We start from the raw sequence: 23,684 nt of genomic DNA, 5'->3' as shown, positions 1-23,684 counted from the left end.
TCCATTTCACTCATCATTTTGACTGGGAACTAATCGCCATTCCTTCACTGGTTTAAATACTGGAATGCTCACCCTAACATCATTGCATATGTACTTATATGACAAGAACTGCAATGTTTGACAAAGATTATTCACCACCACTATTCCTTGAGGGCATTAAGGAATGGGCAACAAATGCTGGCTTCGTCAGAGATACACACATCCCATAAACAATGCAGAAAAAGTGTCTGGGATGCTTCAAAGACGTTCAGAAGCAGCCTTCATATTAAGCTGTGCTGCCACTTGGAGATTTCACACACACTGATTGGTGTACCAACACACTGGCTTCAGGACACTGGCCTCAGAGATTTACAGTGCAGAAAATAAATTGTTTGAAGAACTTTGTTCATAGGTAATGAATTTCTTTAAAAGTGCAGTCAGTATTTTGAAGGCAAATGTGGCATTGGTTGAGGGGGAAATGCTGAAAGCTGTTTACTTTTCTTTAGTGCCACAAGATATTTTGCAACCAACTAAGGAAGCAGCAAGGACTTTCATTTAATGCCTTATCAGAAAACAGTAACATGTAATATGCATCACTGCCTCAGTCCTGTGGTGAAGTACAAGGCTAGGTTACAGACTCAAAACTTTGGAGGGCAATTTAGATCAACGAGCTTTTGACTCAGATGCAGGATTGCTCTGATAGTAGTTCATACATTTTTGGAACATTGACTGTCGTTGACCCTTGAGTGTCATAGACTAATGCACTTGCACTGTAAATTACTGTAAATACCACTTTTTTTCAATAGCTTAATGTTGTACAACATTCAAACTGAATATTGTTGCACATAATCTCAGCTTAATTTGAGGCCCAAATCAATACATGATAATTCATCAGTGTTTACTATGAGCCCTTTTTCTAAAGAGAAAAACTCCGTCACTTTCAAACTTCTCAAATACATCAATAATGTTTTCTGTTTTTTTCAAATCCAATAGATTACTTGGCTGTCAACACTACCTTCAAAATCAAAAGTCCAACAATTAGCATGAAGTGTTACCTTGTTTTCATCAAATAACATTTCCCAACCATGGACTCTGATAAGCTTGAATTATTTCATAATATAGGCTGCATTGTACAAGACAATATTCACACTACAAAACATACAGTAATGATTTCTGCTTCACTGACAGACTCAACAACCATTCAAAGTCAAAATTTTAACAGATCTCTTCACAGGCACCTTTGTTTAAGAAACCAGTATAGATATACCTGTAAATAGAAAGCTCATGAATCCTTTATTTACTTGCTAATCTAAATAACTCAAGAAACCTTGGTGTTCATCACCTCAGTGCTAAAAAGTTTGTTTTCTCTACAGGTTGACTTCTGTAACGATTTCACCTTATAAAGAAAGACTTGCATTTAATTTGTGTCTTTTATGACTTCAAAACAACCCATAGCACTTTAGGCGATGAAACCATGGCTGCTGCAATGTTGGAAACATGCACCCAAGGCCCCAAAATTGGAATGCAATGACTAGACAATCTGTTTTATTGATATTAAAAGAGTAATAACTATTGGGCAGAACACGCTTCTTTTCAAAATGTTGCCATGGGATACTTTACATCCACCTGAGTGAGTGGACGGTTTTGAGTCTCAGCCAACAAGACGGTACCTCCAACAGTATAACATAACTTCTGTAGTGCAAGGGAGTGTCACCTTCAATTTTCTTTCAGTCAACTTGTTCAGACTTGCTATGACATACCACTGAAGTAGTCCCAGTGTCAGTTTATACATTTGTGTTCAAGTCACTGGGATGGGATTTGAATCAGTGTTCTAACTCAAAGTCAAGACAGTACAACCAACTGATGAACAACTGGCATTCAGATCTCTGGATTCGTCCAATTCTAGCATCTTTTCCCAATTTTAGTAACTCAACCATTGGCTGTACTTTCAGCTGCCTTGGCTGAAAAGTTTTGAAATTTCAGCCCTGAACCTTGTTACCTTTAAAGTATTATGGGTCACCTACCCTGATATAACCAGTGGTGTCAAATAACTTCTGAGGAAGGGTCACCGGACCCGAAACGTTAACTCTGTTTTCTCCTCACAGATGCTGCCACACCTGCTGAGCTTTTCCAGCAACTTTGTTTTTGTTCCTGGTTTACTGCATCTGCAGTTCTTTTGGTTTTTATTTTGTCAAATAATTTATTGATAATGCTCCTGTTATGAGTCTTGGGATAATTTGCAACATTAAAGATGCTGAAATAATACCTATATAAATGCAAACTGTTCTCGGTCGATGAAGCAAGATATTTTAAGCACAGGCAGGAAAAACTTTTGGGAGACAAAAGCCTGCCTCATCTTTTCTGAGTACATAAGTAGCTCCACATGTTCAAACTCTAATTCAGGAGAAGAGCTGAGGATTGTTATCCTTAATGCTATCTCCAAGTAGTGTTCAATACTGCTGCAGGTATAGAACATACTCAGGAATTGTATCTGGAATGCACCGATCTGAAGGAACATTAATTCTGCATTTTCTGTGTAGATATTCTAATGCCAGCCAAGTTTCTCCAGCAATTTCTGTTTTTGTTTGTTTTAGATCTCCACTGTCTGCAGTTCTTTGTTTTATATTAATATCTGGACTTGCCTTACGAGTAAACATTGGACATTGGTTCGAATTGACTGAAGTAGGAAGAGTAAGAGGCGATTGACCAAAGCGTGCAAAATCCTGAGAAGGTTTACAAAGGGTGCATGTGGAAGGCATGTTTCCTCTTGTGGAACTATATGGATGTACACTTGTGGTGCCAAGGCATACAGGTCTATGAGCCAAGTGTTGGAAAACAGGATTAGAATAGTTAGGTGGTTATTTTTGACCGGTATACACTCAATGGACTGAAGGGCACTTTTTCTATGCTACTGACCTCTACATCTTTGGATAGTTTCCAAAACTCACATTACTACAGACTCCATAAAAATGAAAATTCAGCCTGTGTATTCGAAAAGGAAGCTTGGTATGACAGACTAGTAAGTGTCACAAAAATTCACAAAACACAAAAAGGCAAACTGTTTGAAACATTGCTACATTATAAATGATATTTCTAGTGCAGTGGGGTGCAGATTAATAGGAAATTACCATATACAGATTCAAGGGGGAAAATTGTCAATAGGTTATTCATACAAAAAAACTTTAGGAAAAGAGTTCAACATATGTTACAAGCTGACACTACACACCATAGAACAGGAAACTCTAAGGGATTTCAAATGGCCAGCTTCCTGTCATCTGAATAGATTCAAAGTTGCAAAAATTTATAAATAACTAGCTCATCATCCATAATGTTATTCATGGACTTTTCTTCTCATTTTGATTTCATTTATCTTTCAGTTTTTAAATGTTTACTTAGCAACACAAGCAAATGACTGAACTGGTTATCTTAACTTGACAAGACCGTTAGGTGAAATGCGTATTTAAAAGTTGGAATTTAAGTGAAGATGAACTTAACATTAGATGATGGCGGTTAGAGGAATAGGAGCTGATAACATGTCAAGTAACCGACCTGAGAATATTGTATGCAAATATATGAGTCTGTCAGGAAAAATAATATCCTTGAAAATTCAGTCAGCTTTTTATGGAAATGGAAAGGCTCGACTTAATATACAACCTCAGCATAAAAAGACAATATTCTAAGGAACTGAAGAATAAATAAGTAGATGAGATCGACAGAATTACTTAGCAACATATTCTAACACTGCAGGATTGACATCTTCAAAAAGAATAAGTTTCAAATTCAAAACAATATTTTAAAAAAGTAAAAACAAATTAATCCAACAGTCTCTGAGAAGAGCAATCAATAAACCTTGCAGGCTCAGTAATTTATTAAGTAAGTATGGCTTATAGACAATAGGTGCTGGAGTAGGCCATTCGGCCCTTTGAGCCAGCACCGCCATTCTTTATGATCATGGCTGATCTTCCACAATCAGTATCCTGTTCCTGCCTTATCCCCATAACCCTTGATTCCACTATCTTTAAGAGCTCTGTCTATCTCTTTCTTGAAAGTATCCAGAGAGTTGGCCTCCACTGCCTTCTGGGGCAGAGCATTCCATATATCCACCACTCTCTGGGTGAAGAAGTTTTTTCCTCAACTCTGTTCTAAATGGCCTACCCCTTATTTTTAAACTGTGTCCTCTGGTTCTGGACTCACCCATCAGCGGAAACATGCTTCCTGCCTCCAGAGTATCGAATTCCTTAATAATTTTATACACCTCAATCAGATCCCCTCTTAACAGCAGATCTAAATATAAAATTTTTAAATCGCACAGAACTGAATAAATAATCAATAACTTTTTGAATGTTGACTCAATATTGCCAAATGATAACACCAGAGACATGAGCCATGGATGTCAAAACAAAATAAAAGAAACATTAACTTTATCACTCAATGTTGTCATGATCCCAGCTAATATTAGTGGGCAGGTCAAATATAAGACAGGAGCCTGCCTGGCTTGCCAGATCATATTTTGATTTGCTTTTGTTTTAATGGAGTTTTAATATTCTAATCCTCACTGGAACACAAGCACATAATGTTGCAGATTTTGCTTCAACAATAAAACAAATTTATTCCCGATGAAATGAAGGTAAAGAAAAATAAACCAAACATCTACTTATATTACAAGTTCAAAGACTTTCAAACACACAACAAAAGTATAATCCCAAAACACTCCACAAATTGAAAAGAAATAAAATGGTTTTTGTATAGTATCCAAAATGCATCCTTGGAACAGAAACAAAAAAAGCACTTGTAAAATACTCACATCAGAGACTCTCCATCTAACAATTCAATTAGTTTAAGTCACTTGTGGCTTAAACCTTTCGACTACTACTGCAGACAGCTTCTTCATGGAGCAATCATGTACCATGTTTAAATATTTCCAGTTTTAAGTAACCTTTTCAGGGCTTTATCCCAAGATCTGTAGTCTGGGATGAACACTAACTCTCCATTCTGAGGAAACAATTCACAATATATTCCTTCTCAGGTACACTGGTCTGCACAGTCATCTGATTCCAAGGACTGCCAAAACTCAAAGTAAAACTGAAACCAAAAATCTCACTTTCTAAGCTGTGTATTTCCTGTGGGTTTAAAAAAATGGTTCCAGGTGGCCTGAACAAACACTGATTTGATTTGATTGATGATTGTCACATGTACTGAAATACAGTGGAAGGTATTGCTTTGTGCGTTATACAGGCACATCGTACCAAACAAAAGTGCATTAGGTAGCAAAAGAGAGTGCAGAATATAGTGTGAGATAACAAAGTGTGGAGCTGGATGAGCACAGCAGGCCATGCAGCATCTTAGGAGCACAAAAGCTGACGTTCCAGGTCTAGACCCTTCATCAGAAAAAACATGCTGCTTGGCCTGCTGTGTTCATCCAGCTCCACACTTTGTTGTCTCGGATTCTCCAGCATCTGCAGTTCCCATTATCTCTGCAGATTATAGTGTTACAGAAAAGGTGCAGAGGGAGAGATCAACAATAGTATTTGAGAAGTCCATTCGAAAAGCTGTTCTTGCATCTGTCGGTACATAGAACTTAGAACATTACAGCACAGTACAGGCCCTTCGGCCCTCGATGTTGTGCTGACCTGTCATACCGATCTGAAGCCCATCTAACCTACACTATTCCAAGTACGTCCATATGCTTATCCAATGACGACTTAAACGTACTTAAAGTTGGCGAATCTACTACCGTTGCAGGAAAAGCGTTCCATTCCCTCCCCACTCTCTGAGTAAAGAAACTACCTCTGACATCTGTCCTATATCTTTCACCCCTCAATTTAAAGCTATGCCCCCTCATGCTCGCCATCACCATCCTAGGAAAAAGGCTCTCCCTATCCAGCCTATCTAACCCTCTGATTATTTTATATGTTTCAATTAAATCACCTCTCAACCTTCTTCTCTCTAATGAAAACAGCCTCAAGTCCCTCAGCCTTTCCTCGTAAGACCTTCCCTCCATACCAGGCAACATCCTCGTAAATCTCCTCTGCACCCTTTCCAAAGCTTCCACATCCTTCTTATAATGCGGTGACCAGAACTGTACGCAATACTCCAAGTGCGGCTGCATCAGAGTTTTGTACAGCTTCACCATAACCTCTTGGTTCTGGAACTCGATCCCTCTATTAATAAAAGCTAAAACACTGAATGCCTTCTTAACAGTCCTGTCAACTTGGGTGGCAACTTTCAAGGATCTGTGTACATGGACACCGAGATCTCTCTGCTCATCTACACTACCAAGAATCTTACCATTAGCCCTGTACTTTGCCTTTCGGTTACTCCTACCAAAGCGCATCACCTCACACTTGTCTACATTAAACTCCATTTGCCACCTCTCAGCCCAACTCTGCAGCTTATCTATGTCTCTCTGCAACCTACAGCATCCTTCGTCACTATCCACAACTCCACCGACCTTAGTGTCGTCTGCAAATTTACTAACCCATCCTTCTACGCCCTCATCCAGGTCATTTATAAAAATGACAAACAGCAGTGGACCCAACACCGACCCTTGCGGTACACCACTAGTAACTGGTCTCCAGGATGAACATTTCCCATCAACTAACACCCTCTATCTTCTTTCAGCAAGCCAATTTCCGATCCAAACTGCTATATCTTCCACAATTCCATTCCTCCGCATTTTGTACAATAGCCTATTGTGAGGAACCTTATCGAATGCCTTGCTGAAATCCATATACACCGCATCAACCGGCTTACTCTCATCTACCTGTTTGGTCACCTTCTCAAAGAACTCAATAAGGTTTGTGAGGCACGACCTTCCCTTCACAAAACCGTGCTGACTATCCCTAATCAATTTATTCTTTTCTGGATGATTATAAATCCTATCCCTTATAACCTTTTCCGATACTTTACCAACAACTGAGGTAAGGCTCACTGGTCTATAATTACCAGGGTTGTCTCTACTCCCCTTCTTGAACAGGGGAACCACATTTGCTATCCTCCAGTTGTCTGGCACTATTCCTATAGACAATGACGAGTTAAAGATCAATGCCAAAGGCTCGGCAATCTCCTTCCTGGCTTCCCAGAGGATCCGAGGATAAATCCCATCCAGCCCAGGGAGACTTATCTATCTTCAGGATTTCTAATACCTCTTCCTTGTGAACCTCAATCCCACCTAGTCTAGTAGCCTGTATCTCAGTATTCTCCTCGACAACATTGTTGTTTTCTAGAGTGAATACTGTTGAAAAATATTCATTTAGTGCTTCCCCTATCTCCTCTGACTCCACACACAACTTACCACTACTATCCTTGATTGGGCCTAATCTTACTTTCGTCATTCTTTTATTCCTTAAATACCTATAGAAAGCCTTAGGGTTTACCCTGATCCTATCCGCCAACTTCTCATGTCTCCTCCTGGCTCTTCTGAGCTCTCTCTTTAGGTCTTTCCTGGCTACCTCGTAGCCCTCAAGCACCCTAACTGAGCCTTCACATCTCATCCTAACATAAGCCTTCTTCTTCCTCTTGACCAGAGATTCCACCTCCTTCGTAAACCACGGCTTCCGCGCTCTACAGCTTCCTCCCTGCCTGACAGGTACATACTTATCTAGGACACACAGGAGCTTTTCAAACGTGTTTTCAAACATTTATATCTTCTGCCCAACATAAGAGGATGGGAGAGGGTGTAACTGGGTTGAGAGGGCTCTTTGATTATGCTGACTGCTTTCCTGAGGTAGCGGGAAGTATAAGTGGAGTCAACGAATGGAAGGCTGGTTTGCATAAAGGACTGTGCTGTGTTCACGACTCTCTGTAGTTCCTTGCAATCTTGGGAACAGCAACTGCCAAAACCACGCTGTGATGCATCCAGATAGGATGGTTTCTACAATGCATCTATAAAAATTGGTAAGATTTTATGTGGACATGCCAAATTTCCTTAGCCTCCTGAGAAAGCAGAGGAGTTATTGTTTATTCTTGACTGTCATTTCGACATGGGGGAACCAGGGCAGAAACTTGACACTGTCAACCATCTCCACTTCAGTACCATTGATGCAGTCAGGGATATGCCCTCCACTTCCCTTCCTGAAGTCAATGACCAGATGCTTCATTTTGCTAACGATGATAGAGAGATTGAGATCTGGGGCTTGTCGCATTAAGAGAGATTGTTCAGTTTAGACTTATGCTCTGTGGAATTTAGAAGAATGAGGGGAAATCATGTAGAGGTATGATGAAAGATATGGATACAATAGATGTGGAGTGGAGGCTTCTTCTTGTGCAACATTTTAGGACAAGGGGTCATAGTCTTAGGATAAGGGGTAGCAAATTTAAAACAGAATTGAGGAAAGACTATTTCTCCCAAAGGGTTCTAACCTGTGGAATTTGCTACCCCAAAGTGGATGGTGGGACAGTGAGTAAATTTAAGGAGGAGTTAGATAGTTTTAATTGGTAATGGGTTGCAGGGTTATGGGGAGAAGGCAGGAAAATGAGGGTGAGGAGCATATCAGCCATGAATGAATGGTGGAGCTGACTATCATGGGCTGAGTGGCCTAATTCTGCCTGAATATCTTATGAGCTATGAAGTGTGTGTGCAAATGTAAAATGGAAGAAATATAATGTGGATAAATGTAAGGTTATCTGCTTTGGTAGCAAGAACAAGAAAACAGATTATTGTCTGATTTGTGGTAGATTGTGAAAGGAAGAGGTGCAGTGAGGCCTGGATGTCCTTGTACACCAGAATCTCAGAACTGTTACAGTGCTAACAGAAATCATTCGGCCCATCATGCCTAAACAGCTCTATCCAGTGCCAATCTCCTGCCTCTTCCTCATTACCCTGCATACTATTACAATCCATACAACCATCCAATACGATCTTGAATGCCTGAATTCAACTTGCCTCCATCATATGTCCAAGGCAGTACTTTCTATACCTTAATATTGTGCTACAAGAAAAAGTTGTTTATCACATCACTCCTGCTTCATTTGCACATCGCGTTAAATCCTTGTCCTTGTTCTCATTAATTTACGAGAGGAAACAGTTTGATTTGATTTGACCTGAATTGATTTATTGTCACGTGTTCCTATGTATAGTGAAAAGCTTTCTTTGCAAGCAGTGAAGGCAGATCATAGTAAGCACGAACATACATATCATAAAGTGCTTGGACAGAATGAGGCACACAGGTTACATTGCACAGGTGGTGTGCAAAGGAAGATCAACATTAGCAAGATCAACTTATTTTGAAGTTAGACAATCCATTCATCAATCTAATCTAATAGCAGGGAAAAAGCTGTTCCCAAATCTGTTGGTGCATGTGTCCAAGCTTCTGTATCTTCTACCTGATGGAAGAGGTTGGAAGAGAGCACTATCAGGATGGGAGGGGTCTTTGATGATGTTGGCCGCCTTTTCATGGCAACAGGGAATGTAAATGGAATCCATGGATGGGAAGTTGGCTGCTGTGATGGTCTGATCCGAGGACACAACCTTCTGTAGTTTCTGAGCAGTTGCCATACCAGGCTGTTATACACCCACACAGTACGCTTTCTCTGATGCGTCTACAAAAGTTGGTGAAGGTCCGTAAAGACGAGCCGAATTTCCTAAGCCGCCTGAGGAAGAAGAAGAGTTGTTGTGCCTTCTTGAATACCGCTTCAATGTAGGAGGTCCAGGACGGATTGTCTGTTCCTGTCACTCCTAAGAACTTGACGCTCTCAACCCTCTCAAGCTCCACTCCACTGACGTAGATAGGGCATGCTCTCCGCCTTTCTTTCTGAATCACTGATCAGTTACTTTGTTTTGCCAAGACAGGTTGTTCTCATCGCACCATGTCATCAAGTCCTCTAACTCTTTTCTGTATTCTGACAAATCGTTGTTCAATAGCTGTCTTACTACAGTGGCATTGTCAGCAAACTTGTAGATGGTGTTCATTTGCATTTTGGCTACACAGTCATGGGCATATAAGAAATACATAGGGGGCTGAGGACGCAACTTTGGGGAGCTCCAGAGTTCAGGGTTATCGTACAGGAGCTGCAGTTGCCTATCCTCACTGACTGTGGTCTATAGGTCAGGAAGCTGACAGCCTGGTTGCAGAGGGCGGAGGCAAGACCTGGGTCTCAGACTTTTGAGACCAGTCTGGAGGGGATAATGGTGTTGAAGGTGGAGCTATAGTCGATGAGTAAGAGCCTGATGTAGATGTCCTTGTCATCCAGATGTTCCAGGGATGAGTGCAGGGCTAGGGAAATTATGTCCATTTGGACCTGTTAAAACGGTCAGCAAATTGGAGGGGGTCGAGGCTGGCTGGGAGGCGAGAGTTCATGTGGGCCATGGCCAGGCTCTCGAAGCATTCCACGATTATCGAGATCAGAACCACTGGGCATTAGTCATTAAGGCATGTTGCATGTGCTTTCTTATATACTTCTTGAAGCAGATAGGGACTTCAGCTTGTAGGAGGGAGGGGTTGGAGATGTCAGTGAATACCTCCACCAACTGGTCCACACTGGATCTAAGTGCACAGCGGGGGCCTCCATCCGGGCCTATATCTTACCTAGGGTTGGCTCTCAAGTAGACTGATCCGACATCTAAAGCAGTGACCACGGGAACAGATGCGGCCAGGGCTACCGGGGCAGGTGACACCGTGCCACTAGCATTCTGATCAAACCAAACATATAAAGCATTGAGAGTACTAGAGAGGAATGTATCTTTGGCCACTATCTTGCTCTGCTTCATTTTGTATCCCATTATCTTGTTTAGGCTTTGCCACAGGTGGCGGGTGTCAGTGTGATTAGTTTCGGCCTCCAACTTAGTCTGGTCTTGCCTCATGGCATCTCTAATGGCTTTGTGGAGGTCATATCTAGATTTTCTGTATAGATCTGGGTCATCTGACTTGAATGCTACACGCCTGGTCTTCAGCAGGGAGTGGTTTTCCTGGTTCATCTAAGGCTTCTAACTGGGAAACACCCGGATTGACTTCTTTGGTACACAGTCCTCCATGTATTTGCTAACTAAGTTTGTAATGGTGACTGCACACCTATCTAGATTTTCCGCTGAGTACACAGAACATAGAACAGCACAGTACAGGCCCTTCACCCCACAACGTTGTGCCGACCTGTAATCCTACTCAAAGATCAAGCTACCCTGGATACTTGAATACTTGAGTACTTGGTCCAGTTCAGTGAAAATGTCCAGTCTACCGATTTCAAGCAGTCCTAGGGGCGCTGTTCCGCTGCCTTAGACCAGCTTTGTCCTTCTTTTTGTGAAGGGTTCTCCCGTTTCAGCTTCTACTTGTAAAGTATGGGGAGGAACACAGCAATAATGGGAACAACCAGCCCAGCTCATCCCCTCCACCCACTGCATCCCAAAACCAGTCCAACCTGTCTCTGCCTCCCTAACCTGTTCTTCCTCTCATCCATCCCTTCCTCCCACCCCAAGCCACACCCCCATCTACCTACTAACCTCATCCCACCTCCTTGACCTGTCCGTCTTCCCTGGACTGACCTATCCCCTCCCCACCTCCCCACCTATACTCTCCTCTCCACCTATCTTCTTTTCTCTCCATCTTCGGTCCACCTCCCCCTCTCTCCCTATTTATTCCAGAACCCTCACCCCATCCCCCCTCTCTGATGAAGGGTCTAGGCCCGAAACGTCAGTTTTTGTGCTCCTGAGATGCTGCTTGGCCTGCTGTGTTCATCCAGCCTCACATTTTATTATATGGGAGGAACACAGCGTTGTGATCTGATTTTCTGAAGTATGGATGGGGAATGGAGTGGTAGGCGCCTTTGATATTGTGTAGCAGCAGTCCAGGATGTTCAGTCCTCTGGTGGGGCAAGAGAAGTGTTTGCAGTATTTTGCCAGCACCCTCTTGAGGTTGGTTTGTTTGAAGTCGCCAACCACGATGAATAAGGCCTTGTGGAATTTCATCTCCAGAGTGTTTGTGACAGTGTAAACTCCATCTAGGGTATTCTTCACATCTGCATGGGGTGGTATGTAGACTGCTGTCAGGATGGCGGAGGTGGACTCACATGCCAGATAGTAGATTTGGCATTTTACTGTAAGGTATTCTAGGTCCAGGGAGCAGTGGCTCACCAGGGTTGCCATGACTGAACACCACAACATGTTGATTAGGAAGCATTTACTTCATCTACTCTCTCCAACATGTCCATGATTTTGAAAACCTTAATTAAATCTCCTCTCAGCCTTCTTCTCTCAAACTTCTCCACTTCTTCAATCTCTTTCACTTCTCATATTTGGAACAATTTCAGTAAATTGCATCTAAATTCTCTCCAATGCATTCAATATCACCTCCTTGCTCTTCTGTTCTATGCCCTATTAGATAAAGCTGGAAACACTGTACTGTTTATTTACTCCTCTCTCCACTGGTCCTGCTATCTTCAATGATCTGGACATGTACACACCCAGGTACCTCTACTCCTGAACTGACTTTAGAATTGTGCCCCCTATTTTCTACTATCTCGGTGTTCTTCAGTTGCTGAAAGGAAGCATACAGATACAGCAGGTGATGAAGAAAGCCAATGGTACAATGGCACTCATAGCATGAGGATTCAAGTACAGCAGCAGGGATGTCTTTCTGCAATTATACAGGGCTTTGGTGAGACCAAATCTGGAGTATTGCATACAGCTTTGGTCTCCTTATCTGAAGAAGGATATAATGGCTATGGAGGGAGTACTGCAAAGGTTTACTGATTACTGGGATGATAGGGTTGATGCATGAAGAAAGACTGGATTGGTTAGGATTTTACACAGGAACATAGAAAAGAGGCATAGGCCATTCAGCCCTGATCATCCAACTCCATACCCTTTCTTGCTTTCACTCCATATCCTTTGATCCCTTTAGCCATAAGAACTATATCCAAGTCCTTCCTGAAAGTGTACAATGTTTTGTCTTCAAAGGCTTTCTGTGGAAGAGAATTTCACAAGCTCACTACTCTTTGGCTGAAAAGATTTGTTCTCTTCTCACTCCTCAATAGCCTACGCTGTATCCTTAAATTGTGACCCTGGGTTCTGGATTGCCCAGGTCAGTGACATCCTTGATAACAAGGTGTAGAGTTGGATGAACACAGCAGGCCAAGAAGAACCTTAGGAGCAGGAAAGCTGACGTTTTGGGCCTAAACCCTTCATCAGAAATGGGGGAGGGGAAGAGGGTTCTGAAATAAATAGTGAGAGAGAGGGAGGCGGTTCGAAGATGAATAGACGAGAAGATAGGTGGACAGGAGACAGACTAGTTAAAGAGGTCGGAGGTCGGAGGGTAACTTCTTCAGGTTAGGCATCTTTAGAAGAGGCTTCGCAGTGGGGTTAAAATTGTATCAGAGATAATAGGAACTGCAGATGCTGGAGTAACATCCTTCTTGTGTTTACCTTGCCGAGCCCTGTTAGAGTGGTAAAAGTTTTAATGAGATTCCTCCTCATTTCCCAAACTTCACTGAACAGAGTTTCAATTATTCAGGCTTCAATAATTGTTTTAAAATAAACCACCAGGGCTACACAAATATTTATAAGGTAATTACTAAACTCAGACACTCAAAAATCACAAAATCAAAAACCAGGATCCCAAATTTACAAAAAGTTACACTAAATGTATGTATATAATAAATCTCTCCATTTATATCTCCAATGTCACATTAAAAACATATGATCTGTCCTAAAGGAAAATGAACCCAGGCTCATAATCGGGAACTATAAATTCAGTCTGCCTAAGAACTGTAATGGCCATACATTTTGGCAGAGTTTGGCATCCTACAAGAAGGAATGAATGAAATCTTCCCCTTACAGTTATTAGATGGCAAGAGAAATAGTGGAGGCATGGTCAAGGAATTTTCATTGTTAGACAATATAAAGTCAGTTGGATTGCAACCATCAGCCAAGTAGCAAATGAAGAAATGCGCCTTTTCTGGAGGGAGGGCAAGCATTGCAAGAGACCAAATGGAGAAGTGAGCAGCACATTTTACACATGGCTTCACAGCAATCTCCACAAACTACCAGACTTCAGAAGGCAAGATCATTAGAAAGAAATGCAACTTTTTTTGGGACAGAAGTTTGCAGGAATTCAAGTATTTGATTTATAGCCAGATAGACGTATTTCAGGCAGAAGGCTATTATTCAAAAACAAACAGCTGTAACAGATTATGAATGATTGCAGGCTCAAAATATAAAATCTTGTGTAAGATTCATGAGGAAAAAAGGCAAACATTTCATCAAAACATAAATGGCTCAGTTTGCATAAAATATTTCCAGCATTTTTCTCATGTGAAAAGAGCTCTAAGCCATGAAAGGTTGAGCATTTAGTACTAAGCTACTAAAATGGTTCTGAACTTTTCGGAAATATTTAAGTGGTAGAGGTCTGGCACATTGCTTGGAATTTCTACGATTGCCAGCTATGGTGGGAAAATAAATGTGCTCACTGATCAGCAATGCATGAGCTTCTCCATTGGATTGGAGAGATGCAATTGGGTTTCAGGATCAGGAGACCTGGAGACAGAGAACTTACAAAAAAAAACCTGAAAGTATCATTCAACACTGCACAGACGAGCTAGAAAAAGCCCTAGACGTAGCAGATAAAGGTTTAACTTTTTCTAAAAATCAAGGCCAAAATTCAAAACTACACCTTTCCACAAACCACACAATAGTCACAAGGGTTGCAATTATATGGACTGGCAATGGCTTAGTGCTTTTATTGTGCTTATCGCTAGTAGTAGAGACTCAGGTAATGTTCTGGGGACCCGGGTTCAAATCCCATCATGGTAGATGGTGGAATCTGATTTCAATAAGATAATCTGAAATTAAGAGTGTAACATGGATCAGGAAACTCTGTGGTCAATTGTTGGAAAAATCCATCTGGTTCACAAATGTCCTTTAGGAAAGGAATCTGGCATCCTGAGATAATGGGAACTGCAGATGCTGGAGAATCCAAGATAACAAAGTGTGGAGCTGGATGAACACAGCAGGCCAAGCAGCATCTCAGGAGCACAAAAGCTGACGTTTCGGGCCTAGACCCTTCATCAGGGAGGGGGATGGGGAGAGGAAACTGGAATAAATAGGGAGAGAGGGGGAGGCGGACCGAAGATGGAGAGAAAAGAAGATAGGTAGAGAGGAGAGTACAGGTGAGGAGGTAGGGAGGGGATAGGTCAGTCCAGGGAAGATGGACAGGTCAAGGAGGCGGGATGAGGTGGGAGGAGGGAAATGGAGGTGCAGCAAAATCTCCCCTTCCCCCACTGCATCCCAAAACCAGCCTATCTCGTCCCCTCCCCCCCCACTGCATCCCAAAACCAGCCCAGCCTGTCTCTGCTTCCCTAACCTATTCTTCCTCTCACCCATCCCTTCATCCCACCTCAAGCCGCACCTCCATTTCCCACCTACCACCTCATCCCGCCTCCTTGGCCTGTCCGTCTTCCCTGGACTGACCTATCCCCTCCCTACCTCCTCACCTATACTGTCCTCTCTACCTATCTTGTTTTCTCTCCATCTTCGATCCGCCTCCCCCTCTCTCCCTATTTATTCCAGTTCCCTCTCCGCATCCCTCTCTCTGATGAAGGGTCTAAGCCCGAAACGTCAGCTTTTGTGCTCCTGAGATGCTGCTTGGCCTGCTGTGTTCATCCAGCTCCACACTTTGTTATCTTAATCTGGCATCCTTACTTGGTCTGGCCTATATGTGACTCCAAACCCATGGCAAAGTGGTTAACTCTTAACTGGCCTCTGGGAAATTAGGCACAGGCAATAAATGTTGGTCTAGCCAGTAATGTTCATGTCTCGTAATGAATTTAAAAATAACAGCTGGACTAGTAGGCAAGGATATCGACAAGATATTGACAAGGCTATCCTCAGCCGGATGTAAAGCGTAAGGTGGATTGCAGAAGTTGGCACAGCTTGGTGATCAACTCCTGGCATTACTCCCAAGTCAGGCAAAGACAAGAAAGACATGCTCCCTTAAAAACTCTGGTGGATACACACTTCTATGAAGAATATTCTATAGCTCTCTGCAACTCCTGCTCCATGCGTTGGACGTGCAGACGACAAGGAGCAGATCAACAATTGCCCCATATCTGGGTCAGGTTTCTATCAACTTTCCCAGACAGTAACCCTCAACATAGAATCATATAATTTTACAGTACAGGAGGCCATGCAATTTATCACGTCTGTATCGGATCCCGAAAGAGCTACCCAGCTCATCCCACTCTCCAGCTCTATCTCTGCAGTCCTCTAAATTCATCCCTTTCAAATATACATCTAGTTCCCTTTTGAAACCTCCTATGGAATCCGCCTCCACCGCTCCCCCAGGCAGCACATTCTAAATCTTAACAACTCTCTGAGCAACACAGTTTCTCCTCATATCAGTCTCAGCTCTTTTGCTAACAATCTTGAAATTGTGACGCCTCGTTACTGACATACCAACGACTGGAAACAGAATATCTTTCTTTAGCTTGTCAAAATATTTAATAAGTTTGAATACCTCAATAAGATATTCAAATACCTCTTAATCTTCTCTGCTCCAAGGAGAATAAGCCCAATTTCTCTATTCTTTCCTTGTATCTGAAATCTCTCATTCCTGGTATCATTCTAGTAAATTTCCTTTGTGCTCTCTCCGGAGCTTTAATATCCTTCCATAAATAAGGTGCCCAGAATTGAGCACAATTCGCCAAATATGGTCTTACATATAATTTGTAGAGGTGTAGCATCACTTCCTTGCTTTTATATTCTATATCTTGATTTATGAACCCAAAGGATGCAAGTGAGGTTCAACATTAACAAGGAGTGTGAATAGTAATCCAAACAGTTTATTAAACCAGAAAATTTTCTAAACTAAAATCACAGCTATTTAAGTGCTCTAAAATACATTATTTTGGGCATATTTAGTTACTTTAGTGGTGAAGAGAAAGTAATTTATTCTGATTGCTTGTAAAACTTAATCAATTAACTGGTGGACTAACAGAACAGCAGGCAGTGTCAGGCACATTACCTTAGGACTGCCTTAAATCAGCCTCCAAAAATTAGGCCACTATCTGAATGCTGGCTAAGGGCTAATGTTAATTAAACAATGAAACATTAATTTAACTATTTCTTGCCATGCACAGAAGATGAGCCATCAAACACACAGATGCTTTGCTAAAGCGGATACAAAAACGTCCACCTCCTTCAGATGTGTGTCATAACATGTCTAAACAGGTTGATTAGAAACACCTAAAGATGTCCTATCTTTTCTGAACTTGTGAGAAATCACTTGTGAGCAAAAATCTGAGAAGCAAGTGACCTCACATACCTGGATGCCAATCCTTCACTGTTATAGAGGCCAACAGAGTAACTAAGGTGCTTGGAGTTAGCAACTGGCAGGAGGCTGCCAAATTTTTCTTAAACAAAACTCCTACTGGTCAACACAACTGAAGGTTTCTTTGGACATCAAGGGTATACAACAAGATGCTCTTGACATTAGGCTTAGTTTTCAGTTATTAGTTCTATCTTTTGTCCTTGAGGTAGTAGTATTTGTTCTAGAACATACCTCAGAGTAAAAGATCCTCTAGGAAGCGGTGATCATAACATGATAGAATATAATAATCAGTTCAGGAGTAAGAAACTTAGAAACAACTATGTTTAGCTTTAATAGAGGGAATTCCAATGAAATGAGGATAGCGTTAGCTAAAGTGAATTGAACGGACAGATTGACAGGAATGACAGTAAGCCAGCAGTGGCAGATATTTCAGGAGGTAATTCATGACTCTCTACGAATGCAACCCAGTAAGAAGGAAAGATTCTAAGAGGGGCATGAACCAAAATTGGCTGATCAAGGAAATCTGAAGTGGAAAGAAAATGCGAAGAAAGCAAGCAAGTCAGTGAGAGCCCCAAAGACTGGGATAAATTCAGAATCCAGGAAAGGAAGCCTAATAAGATAATAAAGACAAATAAAACTATGAGGGAAACTAATAAACAATATAAAAACTGACATAAAAAAGGAAGAGAGAGGTCAAAGTGAATATGGACTCCTTAGAAAATAAATCTGGGACACGGTTATGAGGAACAAGGATATGGCAGAAAAATTAAACAGATCTTTTCCATCAGTTTTTTTGGTGGAAAATACTTTGAACATCCCATTAATACTAAAGAATAAGGGGGAAGAATTAAGTACCATTTCTAAAGCAATACTATTAGCTAAACTTATGGGGCTGAAGGCAGGTAAGTCCTCTGGCCCTGAGGGGTTGCATCCTAGGATCATAGAAGAGGTAGCTATAGAGACAGTGGGTGCACTATTGTAATTTTCCAAATATCCTTAGATTCTGAAAAAGTGCCAGAGGATTAGAAAACTGTTACTGTGACACCCTATTCAAAATGAGAGGGAGGCAAAAAGCAGGTAACTAGAGGCTGATAAGCCTAACATCTAGTATTGGAAAAGTATTGAAATCTACTATTGAGGAAGTAAAGCAGAACATTTGAAAATCATTATAAACATGCTTTTTATAAAAGGAAAATCGTGTCTGATTAATTTATTAGAGTTTTTTGAGGAAATCTCAACAAGAGTAGATAGAGGGGAACTAGTAGATGTGTTGTATTTGGGCTTACAGAGGTATTTAACAAGGTTCCTCACAAAAAGTTAGTACATTGGCATGGAAAGAGAATTGGCTAATGGGCAACAAACAGTGAATGGTGAATAAAGAGTTATTTTTCAGGTTGGCAACATAATACCAGTGGGTTCCACAGGGACCGGGGCTGAGTGCTGGGGCCACAACAATATATATTAATGACTCAGAGGAAGGAGGTAAATGTACTGTAGCCGAATTTGCAGACGATACAAAAATAGGTGGAAAGTTAGATTACAAGAGGGATACAGATTAGTGAGAGATATTGACAGATTAATTAAGTGCCAAAAAGTTGGCAAAAGGAATATAAAGTGGAAACATATGAAATTGTTCATTTTGGAAGAGAATTAGAAGAATGAAAGAGAGAAAAACTACAGAAGCTGCAACACAGAGGGACTTGGTTTTACTTCTATTATTAAAATAAATCATTTCCAAACAAAAAGAGAGAAGTTACTGTAGAGTGAACAATCATACATCAGGAAAGGTGAAGGAAGCTACCAATTAGGAAGTTCACCCTTCCACCCAGCATTGTGGAGACATTTAATACACATGTGATCAGCTAGGGTCCAAGCACCGATTACTGTGGTTCTCTACTCGTCAGTGACTCCACTCAGAAAGTGACCTGTTCTTTATTTCGCTATTCTTTATTTCCTGTCTGCCAACCAGCTCCCAATCCATGTATTTTTTTTTAATTCATTCACAGGATGAGGACATTGCTTTTTGACATTTACTGCCCATCCCTAATTGCCCAGAGGGCAGTTGAGAGTCCACCATATTGCTGTGGGTTTGGAGTCACATGTTAGCTGGCCAGATAAGAATGGTAGTTTCCTTCCCTAAAGGACATTAGAGAGCCAGATGGGTTTTTCCAACAGCCAGCAATGAATTCATGATCACTAGATCCTTAATTCCAGATTTTTTAATTGAATTCAAATTCCACCATCTGCCGTGGCGGGATTCAAACCCAGAACGTTACATGGGTATCTGGGTTAACAGTCCAGCAATAATACCATTAGACCATTGCCTCCCCTAGTGATGTCATAATGTCATGACATTACACCTAATCCCAAGCACTTTTGACTGCTATGCTAATATCTTGTGTGGGATATTATCAAAAGTCTTTATAAAGTTCAAGTAAATCACATTCACTGCTTCCCACTTTTCAATTCTACTTGTTACATACACAAAAACAAATCCAGATGATTTGTCAAGCATGATTTCCTTTTCATAAATCCATGCTGACTCTGTCCAATCCTGTATAAAAACCGAAAGAAGTGCGGATGCTGTAAATCAGGAACAAAAATAGAAGTCACTGGAAAAGCTCAGCAGGTCCGTCAGCTTCTGTGAAAGAAAACTCAGAGCTAATATTTCAGATCTGTTCTGGGGAAGGGTCAGCAGACCCGAAATATTAACTCTGATTTCTACCTTCGCAGATGCTGCCCGACCTGTTGAGCTTTTCCAGCAACATCTGTTTTTGTTCCTGCCCAATCTGGTCACTGCTTTCCAAGTGCTCTGCTAGTAAATCCACTATTTACAACAGATTCTAGCATTTTCTGCACTACCAACGTCAGGCTAATTAGCTTATAATTTCCTGTTTTCTCTCTCTCCTTCTTAAAATATTGGTGTCACAGTAGCTACTCTCCAATCCATAGGGACTACTCCAGAGTTTATACGATCTCAGAAGGTGGCCACTAATGCATCCACTGTTTCTACAGCCACTTCCTTAAGTACTCTGGGATGTAGATTGGAGGGTCATTTATTGGCCTTTAATCTCATCAACTTTCTCAACACTACTTCCCTCAGTTCTTTTCTCTTACTAAACCTTTACATCATATTCCCTAATATTTTTGGGACGTTATTTGTGTCTTCCTGTGTTAAAACAGAGCAAAGTACTTAATCGGTCTGCCATCTCTTTGATCCCCATTTTAACTTCCTATGAATGTGAATGTAAGGAAGATACATTTCTCTTCAATAACCCTTTTTTCTTTATAAATCTATAGAAGCTTTTAGAGTCAGTTTGTACATTCTCTGGAAGTTTACTCTCACACTCTTTTTCCGTCCCCTAATCAACCCTTTTCTCCTCCTTTTCTTAATTCTAAATTGCTCTCAATCTTCAGGTTTATTACTTTTTTGGTCAATTTGTATGCCCCTTGCTTAGATCTAATACTATCCCTATTTTCCCCTGTTAGCTGTGGTAGGGCTACCCATCCATTTTTAACTTTGCACCGGAGAGGAACGAACATTTGTTGCATTTCATGCACGAGGTTGTTAAATGTTTGCCATTACCTAACCAACATTATTGCTTTAAATAACAACGAACAAAGAAAATTTCAGTACAGAAACAGGCCCTTCAACCTGTCAAGCCTGCACTGCCAATTTTCTAATTTATCACAACTAGTTAGTGCCTCATTCCATTGTAGGTTCCCCTATTTTTATTTAAGACTCCAGTCTCAGAATCAACTATGCCACTCTCCATCTTAACGAAGAAATCTATCATAAATGGTCACTCTTCCCCAAAGGACTTCGCACCACTAGATTGTCAATTATTCCTTTCTCATTGTACCATACCTATTCTGTTCCTTAAAAACGAAAGGACTGCAGATGCCGTAAATCAGGAACAAAAACAAAGTTGCTAGAAAAGCTCAGCAGGTCTGGCAGCATCTGTGAGGGAGGAAACCTATGGAGGTTCTGAGGAAGGGTCACCAGACCTGTGAGGTTAACTGTTTTCTCCTTCACAGGTGCTGTCAGATCTGCCCAGCTTTTCCAGCAAATTTGTTTTTATTCTGTTCTTTAGTTAGTTCTTCAACATATTGATCTAGAAAATCATCCACACACACTCCTGGAATTCCACCTCTACAGTGTTATTACTGACTTGATTTGCTTAATCTGCATGCAGATTACAGTCACCCATAATTACAGCTATAATATAATTGCTTATATCTCTGACTGCTTACCTAATGCTTTCCCCAACAGTACCACTGCAGGTTTGGGGTCTATGCACACGCCACTGTTGTTGTCTGCCTCTTGGTGTTTCTCAGCCATATGGATACAGAGATAATGGGAACTGCAGATGCTAGAGAATCCAAGATAACAAAGTGTGGGGCTGGATGAACACAGCAGGCCAAACAGCATCTTAGGAGCACAAAAGCTGACGTTTCAGGCCTAGACCCTTCATCAGAAAAGGGGGATGGGAGCGGATCCTGAAATAAATAGGGAGAGAGGGGGAGGTGGACTAAAGATGGACAGAGGAGAAGCTAGGTGGAGAGGAGGGTATGGGTGGGGAGGGAGGGAGGGAGGGGAGGACGGACAGGTCTAGGGGGCAGGATGAGGTTAGTAGCTAGGAAATGGAGGTGCAGCTAGAGGTGGAAGGAGGGGATAGGTGAAAAGAAGAACAGATTAGGCAGGTGGGGACGAGCTGGGCTGGTTTTGGGTTGCAGTGGGGGGAGGGGAGATTTTGAAGCTGGTGAAATTCACATTGATACCATTGGGCTGCAGGGTTCCCAAGTGGAATATGAGTTGCTGTTCCTGCAACCTACGGATGGCATCACTATGGCACTGCAGGAGGCCCAGGATGGACATGTCGTCTAAGGAATGGGAGGGGGTGTTGAAATGGTTCGCGACTGGGAGGTGCAGTTGTTTACTGTGAACCAAGTGTACAACCCTGCAAGAGGGTAGACAAGACGTGACATTGCAGGAGCCTGGCTGATATACCTGCATCATTGTTAGACACTGGTGAGGTCCCAGAAGACTGGAGGGCAGTGAATGTTGTGCCGCTAATTCAAGAACGGCTGCAAAGAAAAACCTGGGAATTATAGACAAGTAAGCCTAACATAAGTGGTAGGTAGAGATAATGGGAACTGCAGATGCTGGAGAATCCAAGATAACAAAGTGTGAAGCTGGATGAACACAGCAGGCCAAGCAGCATTTCAGAAGCACAAAAGCTGACGTTTCGGGCCTAGACCCTTCATTAGAGAGGTAAGTGGTAGGTAAGTTACTTTAGAAAATTCTGAGGGATAAGATATACATCCATTTGGAAAGACAGGGTTTGAATAGGAGTGGTCAGCATGGCTTTGTGTGTGGGAGATCATGCCTCACTAATTTGTTAGAGTTCTCTGATGAAGTGACCAGGAAAGTTTATGAAGGACAGGGCAGTATATGTAGTCTATATGGATTTCAGTAAGGCATTTGATAAGGTTCCACGTGATAGGCTGCTCTAGAAGGGTGGATCGCATGGAAGCCAGGGAGAGCTGACAATTTGGATGCACAATTGGCTTCATGGTAGGAAGCAGACAGGGTAATACTGGAAGGATGCTTGTCGGACTGTGGGCCTGTGAACGAGTGGTGTGCCTCAGGGGTCGGTGCTGGGCCCATGCTTTTTTCTTATCGAGTTCAATGATTTGAATGAGAATATACAACACATGATTATTAAGTCTATGGATGACACTAAAATAGGCAGCATCCTGGATAGTGAGGAAGGTTATCAGAAATTACAGCAGGATCTTGATCAGCTGGGGAAGTGGACCGAGAAATGGCAAATGGAGGTCTTGCATTTTGGAAAATCAAATCAAGGTAAGAGTTTCATGGTGAATGGTAGGGTCTTTAAGAGTGTAGTGGAACAAAGGTATCTTGGAGTTTATGTGCACAGTTCTCTGAAAGTGGAGTCCAACTTAGACCGGGCAGTGAATAAGGCTTTTGGCACACTGGCTTTCATCAGGGCATTGAGTATAGAAGTTGGGAACTGATGCTGCAGTTGTACAGGCCATTGGTGAGCCTGCACTTGGATTGATCAATTTTGGACACCTTGCTATAAGAAGGATGTTATTTAGCTGCAAAGAATGCAGAAGAAATTTACAAAGCTGTTGCCAGGACTTAATGGGCTGAGTTGTAGCGAGAGGTTGGACAAGATTGAATGTTTTTCTTTACGGCGTAGGAGACTGGCGGGGAATCTTATAGAAGTGTATAAAATCATGACAGGTGTGGATAAGGTGAATGCACTGAGACTTTTTCTCAGAGTTGGGGATTTCGAGGACGAGAGGGCATCTGTTTAAGATAAGAGGAGAAAGAATAAATGGGAACCTGAGGGGCAACTTTTTGGGACAGAGGGTGGTAGGCATATGGAATGAGCTGCCAGTGAAAGTGGTTGAGGCGGG

At 41.7% G+C, this 23,684-nt stretch overlaps 1 protein-coding gene across 10 annotated transcripts in view; it reads right to left on the bottom strand.

The window, feature by feature from the left end:
• Positions 1–23,684, bottom strand: part of LOC125452379 (serine/threonine-protein kinase MRCK alpha-like) — a 565,420-nt gene that overhangs the window by 285,997 nt on the left and 255,739 nt on the right. The gene's annotated exons all lie outside the window — the stretch shown is intronic.

Source organism: Stegostoma tigrinum, chromosome 4, assembly GCF_030684315.1.
Source record: "Stegostoma tigrinum isolate sSteTig4 chromosome 4, sSteTig4.hap1, whole genome shotgun sequence".
NCBI classification, from domain to species: domain Eukaryota; kingdom Metazoa; phylum Chordata; class Chondrichthyes; order Orectolobiformes; family Stegostomatidae; genus Stegostoma; species Stegostoma tigrinum.
This window is presented reverse-complemented; position numbering and strand designations above follow the sequence as displayed.